This window comes from Glycine soja, chromosome 11, assembly GCF_004193775.1.
Source record: "Glycine soja cultivar W05 chromosome 11, ASM419377v2, whole genome shotgun sequence".
Lineage (NCBI taxonomy): Eukaryota > Viridiplantae > Streptophyta > Magnoliopsida > Fabales > Fabaceae > Glycine > Glycine soja.
Window position 1 is genome coordinate 29,875,191 of NC_041012.1, and position 13,106 is coordinate 29,888,296.

Here is a 13,106-nt window from a genome sequence, read left to right on the forward strand (position 1 = left end):
CTTCATGTTATCAAGTGAGTCAGAGACCCAACATGACCACAAATCAACCTCGACTCATTATGGCTCACATAAACCCGGGTATAGGGCCTAATATCTGATTGTGTGTGTAATCAATAGACAATACACACTAAACACAACAACATAGATCAACCTAGATTCCTTATGGCTCACATCTTATTTCTAACTACAAATGTAATCAATAGACAATACACACTAACCACAACAACATAGCAAAGGTTATATACAAATATGGACAAAAAAAAAGATAAAGGGGAAAAGGGAACATAAATAAAGAAGAATTCATGATAAAAAATTATTGCACACTGACTGAATGGCCTAACTCTCTAACAGGTCTCAGTGGAGTCGCCAACTGTCACAACCTACCATTCAGCAGGAGGACGAAGCGAGATAAAGGTGTGTCCTCTCATGAAGAAAATGCATAGGGTCGCCACCAACTTTTATTCGAGGAAAACATTAGGAAAAACCAAAAAGACGGAGGTCTGTGGATTTTGAAAATGAGGGTTTGGGAGTTGTTTATGCATAAGGAAGATATTAGCACCTTACGCGCCCATCAAAAGGGATGACAACCTTTAATCGAGCATGCAAAACATGACTTCAAAATTGTGTATTTTCCCTTTTTTATATTTTTTAATCGAGCGTCACAAGGGTATTGCCCTTGATCCTACGTATCCTCATGTGCAATGAGGAATTCAGACCTACGTAGTTCTTTAAGTTTGAAAGTTTGTGTGTTACATTGATTTTATATTTTCTGAAAATTTGATTTTAATTGCAAACAAAAGTCGTTTAATGTGTTGGACCTTGAAATGATGCTTTAAACTTTGAAAAGTGGAGAGAATCATTAAGGCGTTGAACCTTGAAACACCTCAAGTGATGCTTGATGAAACGAAGAAGTTTATGAGTTGGTTTTATTTTGGTTTTGCTTATTAACCTTCAATCTTTTTGAAAGATATCTCGCGGCACCAATGATCGGCTAAAACTTACTTTGCAAGAAGAAAACGAGATTATTGATGATAGAAGAAGGAGATGAAGATGCATGTTGGATCCAAATTCCCCTGCAGTAAATGGTTATACAGATTCTTTTCCTTCCACGGAATATATTCAAGGAAATCTGGATTTTTACTGGAAAGCGCACAAAATCGTCAAGTATTTAAAATTAAAACGGATAAATCCGAGTATCGAACTCAGGGAACTAGTCTTAGACAGAATTATATTCAGAATTGAGGCATTGATGAAACAAAAATTGGTTATTGATGATTAAGGATAAAAGTAAACTAATTCTATGCTGAAAACAATAATTGCAAGTAAATAAAATTGACAACAGTAAGTAAAGACGTTGGGTCTTTCTAACAAACAAGCTGATGTACGTAGGGATGTTTCTCTAATCAATCATGCTCTGTGTTCTATGTCATAGCCTAAGATACTAAACCACAATCCCTACTTAGACTGAATTAGCCCAAGCTCCGTCCTCAGATCCCTCTTGTTGGACTCGGCTTACTTTAAACAAACCTCGTAGGTTTAGACTAATATCACCTAAGCTTCATCCACAGATCCCTCTTGTAAGACTAGGCTCAGATTAGTCTACCCTCGGAAGTTTAGCCTAATTCAAACTAAGCTTCATCCGCAAATCCCTCTTGTAAGACTAGGCTCAATTCAAACAACATTATCGTAACAACATAAAAGAAAACCTAAACTTAACCCGCAGATTCCTCTTGTAGGATTAAGCTTAAGGCCCGCTTCTAACAAGTTCTCAGATAACAATAGATTTCCCAATGATAAAGTCATCTAACTAAACACACAAATGGGTGATCAGACCAAGAGCATGCATAAATTAAACATGGAAAGAAGCATTGAACACATAAACACAATCAAATAGATATGAAAATAATTACATCAGCTGTTCATTAGAAATCCCCAACAAGGGTGCTTAGCCAGCCATTACAGAAAATCCCTAATAAAATAGAGAGTTAGAGTGCAAAATAATTGTTCCTAACAAAAGAAGGGGGATCCCTCCTCCTCTTCTCAGCCTCTCACAACAACTCTACAGCTCAATATCCTCTCCTCAATTGAGAAAAATTAAGTTTCTTTGAAAAGGCTGCTCCTCTTTTTGTCCTCAGAGCTTCTTCCTCAATTTTTGAACTATGCACAAGCTCTGCTCTGATGATTCTCTGCTAGGACTGACGGCTTACCCAAATTCTGCACAAAACAGGCTTTAAATAGGCTCTGAAATCGCGACGTTGCACTTAGTGTCACTCTCGCGCTTAGCACGAGTTAGTGGGCTAGGGCTTAGCACCCTCTTGCGCTCAGCCTGGTTGAGGGTGCCCTCTGCGCTTAGCGCACGGCCTTGAAATGAGTGATCTGCCAGATTCTATGTCATGCTAAGCTCGCTGAAGTTACGCTTAGTGTGATGCTTGCGCTTAGACTTCATGGTGGGCTCACCCAGCTGCCATTTTCAACACTTCAAGAATTGGCCTCTTTTAACCTGAAATTTGCACAGATTTATCATTAATTCCAATTGAGAATATTCTAAAGAAAAATTTAACAATGATTTATTTACAAATTCCTATGAAATAAACTATAAATTGGGGAACTATACAAGTTTTGGAAAAAGTTTTCTATACAAAAGTTAGTCGTATAAGACGACTAACAATGCACAAAACAAGAAAGAGGACCCCTAAGGGTGCATAGATCGCATTCAAATCCTTAAGACAAAAACTAACCGAATGATGAACGAAGAACGAATGAAGAACGATGTAGAAGTCAATTACGGTCGCAATTCGGTAGTGTCTCGACCTCATTTTTCTCTTCTTTCTTCTTCTTCTCTTTGATTTCTCTCAATGTTGGACCTTGGAAACCTTTTACTCAGCCTCCCTCATGCTTATTTATAGCAAAAGATGGCATTAGGGGTCATGGCAACTCGCCCAGGCGAGCTACTTTAACACCCTGAAATATTACTAACTATAAATCAATGTTTAATTGTATTTATCGTATTATTTGACTATATGGTTGACTTGAATGAGTTGAGCTATGGCATGAATTAGTCATTTGTGAATTTCTTGATGTGGATGTTGAGTTATGTGGAGTTTTGTTGAGCTAAGTTGAAATTATGAGATTTCAAATTTTACCTAAACCTATTTCAGTAAAATCATCATCGTGAATTTGTTAACCATTGGATCATCTTTAAATTTTGTTTGGAGGTTCCTAAGACAATTCTCCACATTCTGACGTTGGGATTTGCAATATAAAATCTTGAGTATGAGATATGATTTTTTTACCGAAGCACAAAAATTTGAGCTGGATCAGCTCGCCAGGCGAGCCAAACTCGCCTGGGCGAGTGTTACAGGCTACAAATACGTACAACAGCATAAAAGAGCCATTTTCTTCCTCATTCTATTCCCCTAAACCCTCCTCCAACACCCCTAAGTTCCTCCTCCACCACCACTGACCACTGGTTACCGCCACGAGCCACCTTTGCTTGTTGTCGGATCATCGCACAGAGAAGAACAGTTTAATCAAAGTGGAATCTTCAAAACTCAACTCAAGGATTTGGTAGAAAATGAAGCCTCCAATCCGTCCTTCACGGTTTCTTCGAGATAACCGTGATTCTAAGTCTTCTCCTTGTTAGTTTGAGCCTATCTTTGCATCTTGTTGACTTGGGAACCATTATTGGATGTTTTTTTACACTTCCTTTGAAAACCTCCTAAAAAAGAGACATTGTAAAAGTTGTCTTTTTACAAAATAGATTTTGTTTTTGTAACATTTGTTGAACCCTGATCAGAATTTCAAAATGACCTCTCTTTGATATGAATCTCAAAACACACCTTTATCCCCTTTTTAAATTGAATGGGTATTTGACCCCAAAAGTTAATATTAACCTTGTCTTTGAAATCTATACTGAATTATCTTTGATTTGGTATATAGAGCTCTATGTTTGGACGAACGGACATGAACCTAAGAGATCTTAGAACAACGCCGCAAGGAACTAAGATAGAGATATAGATAGGTGAGGGGAGTTTATTATTGTTTACAATTTTTAATACCATAGTTAGGGTCAGGGAACCTAACTATGGGGATGTATGCATGTCCCTGTTGCATGCTGGTTTTCAAGAAAACAATGTTTTTGACTAAGGGGATGCGATATATCCATTATTGATGAATAACATCATTGTTTCTATTAGACTTGTGTTATCTGAAGACTTGGGGAGTGTGAATCTCAGGCATGAACTGTATATGTATATACAGAGTGTGACTTACTGATAATATTTCTAATGATGACATTAACTGATATGAGGTGACATTGATGTTTATGGTGATATTGATATGAGATGATGTTCTTATTGATGATTATGTCAATATGAGTTGATGTTGTTATTGATGATTATGTTAATATGAGATGATGTTGTTGTTGCTGATAATGTCATTGAGATGAGATGATTTTGATGTTAACAATGATATTGAGATGAAATGTTAATGATGTTGAAAATGCACTGTGATGATGTTATGTTGTGTATGTACATGGGGGGTGTAGTAACCTTATTGGATATCCCTGGTGGGGGAAATATAGTGTTTTAAAGAGTTTCAAGCATTCTTGGAGAAAGAAGGGGATGACTTAGAATATTTAATTATCCATGGTCAGTGCATTAATGATTGTCATACCCTAATTTTGTCTGGGGATAATTGTTCGTCAATGTACGGACTTTGGCTAACTGATTTCAGATGCTTAACAGTCATCGCCACGTAATCCGTAAAGTTCCACGACGTTTCAGAAAGAAATTAGCCAAAAACACAAAATAGTGGGGGGTGCACTTATCAATTGCGGGGTGCACTCAGGAAACTTCAACACTAAGTAATCTAAAAGGGGGTTGCACTCATCAAATTAGGGGGTGCACTCAAAAAACATCATCACTAAGCAACCTGAGGGGGGTGCGCTCATGAAACTGCATCAGGAAGCCTTGGAGAGGGTAAACTTATCAATTGGAGGTGCACTCAGAAATCTTCATCAGGAAGCAACTGGGCGGCAACCACCTCCCCTTTTCTCCTATAAATAGGGGAAGGGGGCTAGCAATTTTTACACTGAGTTTTCACTTGAAATTAGTGAGGAGAAGAAGAAAAAGGAGAAAAATCCAAGCTGAGGTGCTTCCGTAATGCTTCCGAGACATTTCCGTGATCGATTCCATGGATGTTCTTCGCCGTTCTTCGTTCATTCTTCATTGTTCTTCTATCTTCAATCGGTTAGTTTTTGATTTCAAAGCTTTGAATTCATTCTATGCACCCTTAGTGGTCCATTATTGCTTCATATGCTTTCTTCTTCAATTCGTTTACTTTTGGTATTCTTTTCTTTCGCTTTTAATGAGTTTCGACCAATCATTTAAGACATTATCTCGTTTAATAAATGATAAAATGAATTTCAACTGATTCCTACTCGGGTGCAGAACAGTTGGAGAACCGGCCTCACTGTGATAAAAAATGAGAAGGAAACTCATTTAAGCCATTATTTCGTTTCCAGGTAGTCTCGAAGAAAACCGGCCTCACCGTGATAAAAAATGAGAATGAGGAGTTGATTCCTACTCGGGTGCAGAACAGTTGGAGAGTCTGCATCGACTATAGGAGGCTGAACCAGGTTACCAAAAAGGACCATTTCCCCCTACCATTCATTGACCAGATGCTTAAACACCTGACAGGTAAATCTCACTACTGTAGAAGCAAAGCTTCATGGTGAGTCAATGGTGATTCAAAGGTGTTTTGATGATAACAATGATAACAAAAGATGATGACAAAGGAGATGACAAAAAGCTCAAATATCAATCAAAGAACAACTCAAGTGAATCAAAGATCAATAAAGAACAATTCAAGAGTTCAAGATAAGAATCAAGAAGAATTCAAGGCTCAAGAAGAAAGTTTAGAGTCAAGAATCAAGATTCAAGGTTCAAGATCTCAAGAGTCAAGATCAAGATTCAAGAATCAAGAGAAGGCTTAATCAAGATACGTATGAAAAGTTTTTCTCAAAAATTGAGTAGCACATGATTTATCTCAAAACATGTTTACCAAAGAGTTTTTACTCTCTGGTAATCGATTACCAGATTGTTGTAATCGATTACCAGTAGCAAAATTGTTTTGAAAAAGTTTTCAAATTGAATTTACAACGTTCCAATTAATTTCAAAAAGCTGTAATCGATTACAATGTTTTGGTAATCGATTACGAGTGACTTTGAACGTTGAAATTCAAATTCAAATGTGAAGAGTCACATCCTTTCACATAAAAGCCTTGTGTAATCGATTACTCGATTTGGTAATCGATTACCAGTGACTGTTTCTGAAAAAATCAAAAGATGTAACTCTTCCAAAAGGTTTTGACTTTCTCAAATTGGATTTAAGTTTTTCTAAAGGTTATAACTCTTCTAAATGGTCTTCTTGACCAGACATGAAGAGTCTATAAAAGCAAGGCTTTGATTTGCATTTTCAATTAATTCAATTCTTTCAATCTTGAATACTTTTCCAATCAATCTCTTACAATCCTTTACAAGCCTTGAATCTCTTTGAACTTTTTCTTCTTCTTTGTACCAAAAGCTTTATGAAGTTTTATAGTTTTCCAAACCATGAAAACTTGTGCTATTCATCTTTTCATTCTCTTCTCCCTTTGCCAAAAAGAATTCGCCAAGGACTAACTGCCTAAATTCTTTTGTGTCTCCCTTCTCTCTTGTCAAAGAATTCAAAACAATGCAGTCTGAGAATTCTTTTGATTCTTCCCATCCCCTAATACAAAAGTGTTCAAAGGACTAACCGCCTGAGAATTCTTTTGTATCCCCATTCACAAAGTATCAAAGGTTTAACCGCCTGAGATCTTTGTCTTAACACATTGGAGGGTACATCCTTTGTGGTACAAGTAGAGGGTACATCTACTTGGGTTTGACTGAGAACAAGAGAGGGTACATCTCTTGTGGAACAGTTCTAGTGGAGGGTACATCCACTAGGTTCAAAGAGAACAAGGGAGGGTACATCCCTTGTGGATCTTTGCTTGTAAAAGGATTTTTACAAGGTTGAAAGAAATCTCAAGGACCGCAGGTCGCTTGGGGACTGGATGTAGGCACGGGTTGTTGCCGAACCAGTATAAAAACTCTTGTGTGTTTGTTTCCTTCTTCCCTACTCTTTTACTTTCCGTTGTGCATTTAATTTCCACTTTTACTTTCTGTTAAGTTTCTCTTCTACTCCGCATTCTCTTAACAATTTAGTAAAAGCCTTAGAAGAGTAATTTTTTAATTAGTAAAGGTTTAGGAATAATTAATTCAACCCCCCTTCTTAATTATTTTAAGGCCACTCGATCCCACAACTACTATTTCCTTGATGGTTTTTCTAGTTATATACAAATCACTATTGCTCCTGAGGATTAGGAAAAAGCGACATTCACCTTCCCCTTCGGCACTTTTGCCTATAGGAGGATGCCTTTCGGCCTGTGCAATGCCCCTGGTACCTTCCAGCGGTGCATGATCAGTATTTTTAGTGATTTTCTAGAAAATTGCATAGAGGTGTTTATGGATGATTTCACTGTATATGGATCCTCTTTTGATATTTGTTTGGATAGTCTGGAAAAGGTTTTGAATAGATGCACTGAAACTAACCTTGTTCTAAATTTTGAAAAATGTCATTTTATGGTTGAGCAAGGTATAGTTTTAGGCCACATTATTTCCAATAAGGGCATTGAAGTAGATCTTGCAAAAATTTCTGTTATTTCACAATTGCCTTACCCCTCTTGCGTGCGAGAGGTGCGATCTTTTCTTGGTCATGCAGGATTCTACAGGCGCTTTATAAGAGATTTTAGCAAAGTAGCCATTCCACTATCCAACTTGTTGCAAAAGGAGGTGGAGTTTGACTTTAATGATAAATGCAAAGAGGCTTTTGATTGCCTCAAAAAAGTACTGACTACCACCCCAATCATCCAGGCACTCGACTGGACAACCCCTTTTGAGCTTATGTGGGATGCATCAAATTATGCATTGGGGGCTGTCCTTGCTCAGAAAATTGATAAATTGCCTAGGGTGATATATTATGCTTCTAGGACTTTAGATGCTGCCCAAGCGAATTATACTACTACTGAGAAAGAGCTACTTGCCATAGTTTTTGCTCTTGAAAAATTTCGATCTTATTTGCTTGGTACCCGCATTATTGTTTATACTGACCATGCAGCTCTAAAGTACTTGTTGAAGAAGGCTGATTCTAAGCCTAGGTTGATCCGATGGATGCTCTGGCTCCAAGAGTTTGACTTGGAGATCCGGGATAGCAGCGGAGCACAAAATTTAGTTGTTGATCATTTGAGTCAGATCGAACGTGTGTCTGATGCGGATTCCCCCATTCTGGATGATTTCCCTGATGATCATTTGTATATACTGTATAGTATTTATGATTCTCTTTCTACTCCCGGGTTTGCTAACATTGTCAATTATTTAGCTGCTTCTATTTTTCCTCCCTTAGCATCTAAGGCCCAAAAAGATAAAATTAAAAGTGATGCTAAGCATTTTATTTGGGATGACCCCTACTAGTGGAAATTGTGCAGTGATCAAGTCATTAGACAGTGCATTCCAGATCATGAGACTGACTCAGTCCTGCAGTTCTGTCATTCTTCTGCACTGGGAGGTCATCTGGGTGTTCAAAGGACAGCTCGCAAAGTTCTTGATTGTGGCTTTTATTGGCCCACCATCGTTAAAGATGCGTGGAAGATTTGCAGCACTTGTGAGCAGTGTCAGAGAGCAGGAAGTACACTTAGATGGCGACAACAAATGCCTCAGCAACCTATGCTATTCTGTGAGGTGTTTGATGTCTGGGGTATAGATTTCATGGGCCCATTTCCTGTCTCTTTTGGTTATGTTTACATTCTCCTTGCAGTTGACTATGTTTCAAAATGGGTGGAAGCCAAGCCCAATGGACAGACAAAAATTTCTAACAGGGAGATCAAGAGAATTTTAGAGAAGATTGTGCAGCCAAGCAGGATAGATTGGAGTACCAGGCTTGATGATGCTCTTTGGGCACATCGGACTGCCTACAAAGCACCCATAGGAATGTCTCCTTACGGGGTTGTCTTTGGAAAGGCATGTCATCTTCCAGTGGAGATTGAGCACAAAGCATACTGGGTAGTGAAGACTTGCAACTTCTCTATGGATCAAGCTGGTGAGGAAAGAAAGTTGCAATTGAGTGAGTTAGATGAGATCCGCCTAGAAGCCTACGAGAATGCCAAGTTCTATAAAGAAAAGACCAAGAAGTTCCATGATAGCATGATAATTAAGAAGGACTTCATGGTTGGGCAAAAAGTGTTATTGTATTATTCTAGGCTTGGGCTCATGAGTAGTAAGTTGAGGTCTAAGTGGATTGGTCCTTTTGTTATTACTAATGTTTTTACTTATGGTATAGTTGAGATCAAAAGCGACTCCACAAACATGAGCTTCAAGGTCAATGGACACCGACTTAAGCCATTCCTCACAAACCCTTCTTTAGTGGACGTAGTGGTGGAAGAGACTTCCTTACTCCACCCTACTCTTCCTCCACCATAACTTAGGGAGTTCTTCTTTTCCTATCTCCTTCTTTTCTTTTATTACACTTGTCCGATTCTATTTGATGGTTTAATTGTTTTTAATCTTTTAATTGTGCTACATTGAGGACAATGTGTTGTTTAAGTATGGGGGGGGGGGGGGAGTGTTCTTTGGTTTTGCTCATTTTTTCGGTTTTGTTAATTTGTTAGTTGTGTTAATTTGTTTATGTTGTTAGTTTCGTTGGGTTTCTAGTTTAATATTTTGGGTCAATTCTGTGTGCATGTACGACTTTGCATGTTTTTCTTTGAATTATAGGATATGTTCAAGAAATGGGTAATTGTTTTGAAAAAAAGCCTCTTGACATTTTGTGATTTGAAATCCTTGTTTTTCCTCTACATGTCATGATAGTTTTGAAAGCTCAATTTGAAAGTGATGAGTTTACCTTTGTGAGAATTTGAGCCATCCATCATCATAACCATTTGGTGTGTTTTGCCCCATTGATTGCTTGCACAATAGCCTTGGCTTGATTCTTGTTGATGCTTCCTAATTCACATGCATATTTGGAAATGATTGAGGCAATTTTGTTCTTATAAGCTTCTAGCCAAATGGACTTACCTTGAATTAATTCCTTTGTGAACCCTTTTGAGGCTTGTTTCCCTTTCCTTGTTTTGAAGCTCACTACAAACCTTAAGTGAAAAACCATGATATCACCATATCCTTAAGGAATTTTGGAGCTTTGGAATTGTTTTGGGAATAAGTGTAGGGGGTTTTTGTTTCATTGGATAACATGTTTTGTTGGCTATGCTTCATGATGTATTTTGGGCCATACTTGATGTACATTGTATATTGGTTAAATGTTGAACATGCTGAATGAGATGCTATTTCTCAAATGCTACAGAGCAAAAAAAAATTCAAAAAAGAAAAAGAAAAGCAATAAAGTTGAGTGAATAAGATCTTAAATGGAAAAAGAATGATGAGACTCTTGGTTCTACTCTTTATGTTTAAATTTTATCTTTAGTTCTTCTTTTTTTTTCTTAATATGCACTTATTCCCCATTGCTCCTCTATTCCTTTGGGATTTAGCCACTTATTCCATATTTTTCCATACCTTGTCCTTGGTCCCATTACAACCTTAAAAGACCTTTTGATCCTCATGTGGTTGTGTTTATGGGTTGATTGTCAATTTTAGAATCTTGCCAAGTTTATGTGGTGCTGGTTTTCATGGGTGCTTTGAGGGTAAATAGTAGCCTAAACACTTGAGTAGACACTTGAGAGATAGAACATATATCTTGTGAGGCTTTATCACTTTTCATTCTTGAGCTGATTAACTATTTTTCCATGATTGGGTTGCTTGGATGATTTTCATGAATGTGTTGACTTTTCGGATCTCCTTATGTTAGATGTTAGATGTTACACATTCCTTTCATTCCTTGATGTTCATTGAGAAATATTTGAATGTTTTTGTTTGTCTCTCTTTGATATCCTTGGATTTTGTTCTTTGTTTCATTTTTCCCAAGAGTGCAAAAGGCTAAGTATGGGGGGTTTTGATGTGCCATCATTTTCTTCTATTTCTTAAACCCTTTTTGCACCATTTTAATTACTAATTAGTCTTAATTGTCAAATTAATTAGGCAGTTTTATTATTTGGGCTCATTGAGCTAATTTGATGTTTTTAATCTAATTTCAGGAATTAATGAAACATTGGGCTTAATCCGGATTTTGGTTGTGGACTTGAAGTGGGAAAATAAAGCAGTGCTTACCTTAGTTAATTTCTAATTAGGAGATTGCAATTTTATTTTATGTGGTTCAGTGTTTATTTTGTTTTGGGCCAGAATAATGTAATAGGGCCCAGTGACTTTGAGTGACTCTTTTAAATAGCAGCCTTTGGATTCGTGCAAGGCTATTCTGTTAGACTATTATTCAGGGCATAGGGTTGAGGGTTTTACGTTTTCTGTTCTAATGCTACTGTTCACGTAATGCAATTTTCCATTTTCTGTTTCTAATTACAATTTCGTTATTGTTTCTTCTTCTGCCTTTAGTTTCATTTACGTTTTCTGTTCTTAGTTTCATTTACATTTTATGCTCTTATCTTTATTTACGCTTCTGCTCCTAGTTTCATTTATGTTCTCTGTTTTCGTTCAAATTATGGAAGGCTAATTTTCTTGTGCTGTTTTCTACTGAGAACGAAGCTTAACTTTCTTCGAGGTTCTATTTATAATGTAGCTTCCTGGCAATTTTCCCTTCACCAATTAACCCACATTCGTTAATATTAATCTGTGCACACTTCGTGTTCGATTAATTGCCTCTGAGCCTAACTTGCGTTCATGCTTAATGGATGAAGGGTTAATTGGTGTATGTGTTGCCTAATCACGTATTGACAGCCCTAAGTCCGTTTTTAATACTATTAATTTCGCATTCTAGTTCGCTTGTTCTTTATTTCACAAAACAAACAACCCCCCCCCCCCCAATCGTTACTGTTACTGCAAGTTTATTATGAACATTTGGTTTATCATTGCTCGTTGGGAAACGACCTAGGATCACTTCCTAGTTACTGCATTTTAATGTTTATTTGATTCGGGTACGGCCTTGATCAATAGATCTTGGAGATTGAAGCAACATTAAGAAGGAACAAAGCTGAGAGGAGAAGGAAATTACTGCAAGACAAGACAGTAGCTTCCATTCTAGAAGAAGAGGCTTATTTTTTTTATTCAACATCATCTGATTCACCATCATCAAGGGAATCCGCTACATATTTACCAGCAGCCACTATCGTGGCTGATGAACACCAGCAAAAGGTTACCCTTGAGGACTATTCAAGTAGTTCAGTGCCTCAGTTCTTTACCAGCATTGCACTTCCTGAAGTCCAAGCTCACAACATAAACTACCATCATTCTTTAATTCATTTGATACAGGGGAACTTATTCCAAGGATTACCAAATGAGGACCCCTATGCACATTTGGCAACATTCATTGAAATCTGTGACACAGTAAAAATTGCAGGAGTGCCAGATGAGGCCATTAAACTCAGCCTTTTCTCATTTTCCTTTGCAGGAGAAGCCAAGAGGTGGCTCCATTCATTCAAGGGTAATAGTCTAAAGACCTGGGAGGAAGTTGTTGAAAAGTTTATGAAGAAATACTTCCCTAAGTCAAAGATTGCAAAAGGGAAAGCTACATTTTCATTATTTCACCAATTCCCTGATGAATCCCTGAGTGAAGCTTTGGAGAGGTTTCGAGGTTTGTTAAGGAAGACTCCCACCCATGGACTCTCTGAGCCAACACAGCTTAACATATTCATAGATGGGCTGAGGCTGCAATCTAAGCAGCTATTAGATGCTTCTGTAGGGGGAAAAATAAAGCTGAAAACCCCTAAAGAAGCAACTGAGTTGATTGAAAACATGTCTGCCAGTGATCACACCATTCTACGTGATAGAGTCCTTCAACCCACCAAGAAAAGCTTGTTAGAGTTATCATCACACGACGCTTTATTGGCACATAATAAGTTGTTTTCTCGGCAATTTGAGATTTTAACAGAAACACTTGGTGAGTTGCCAACTAAACTGTCTACTAGTCAA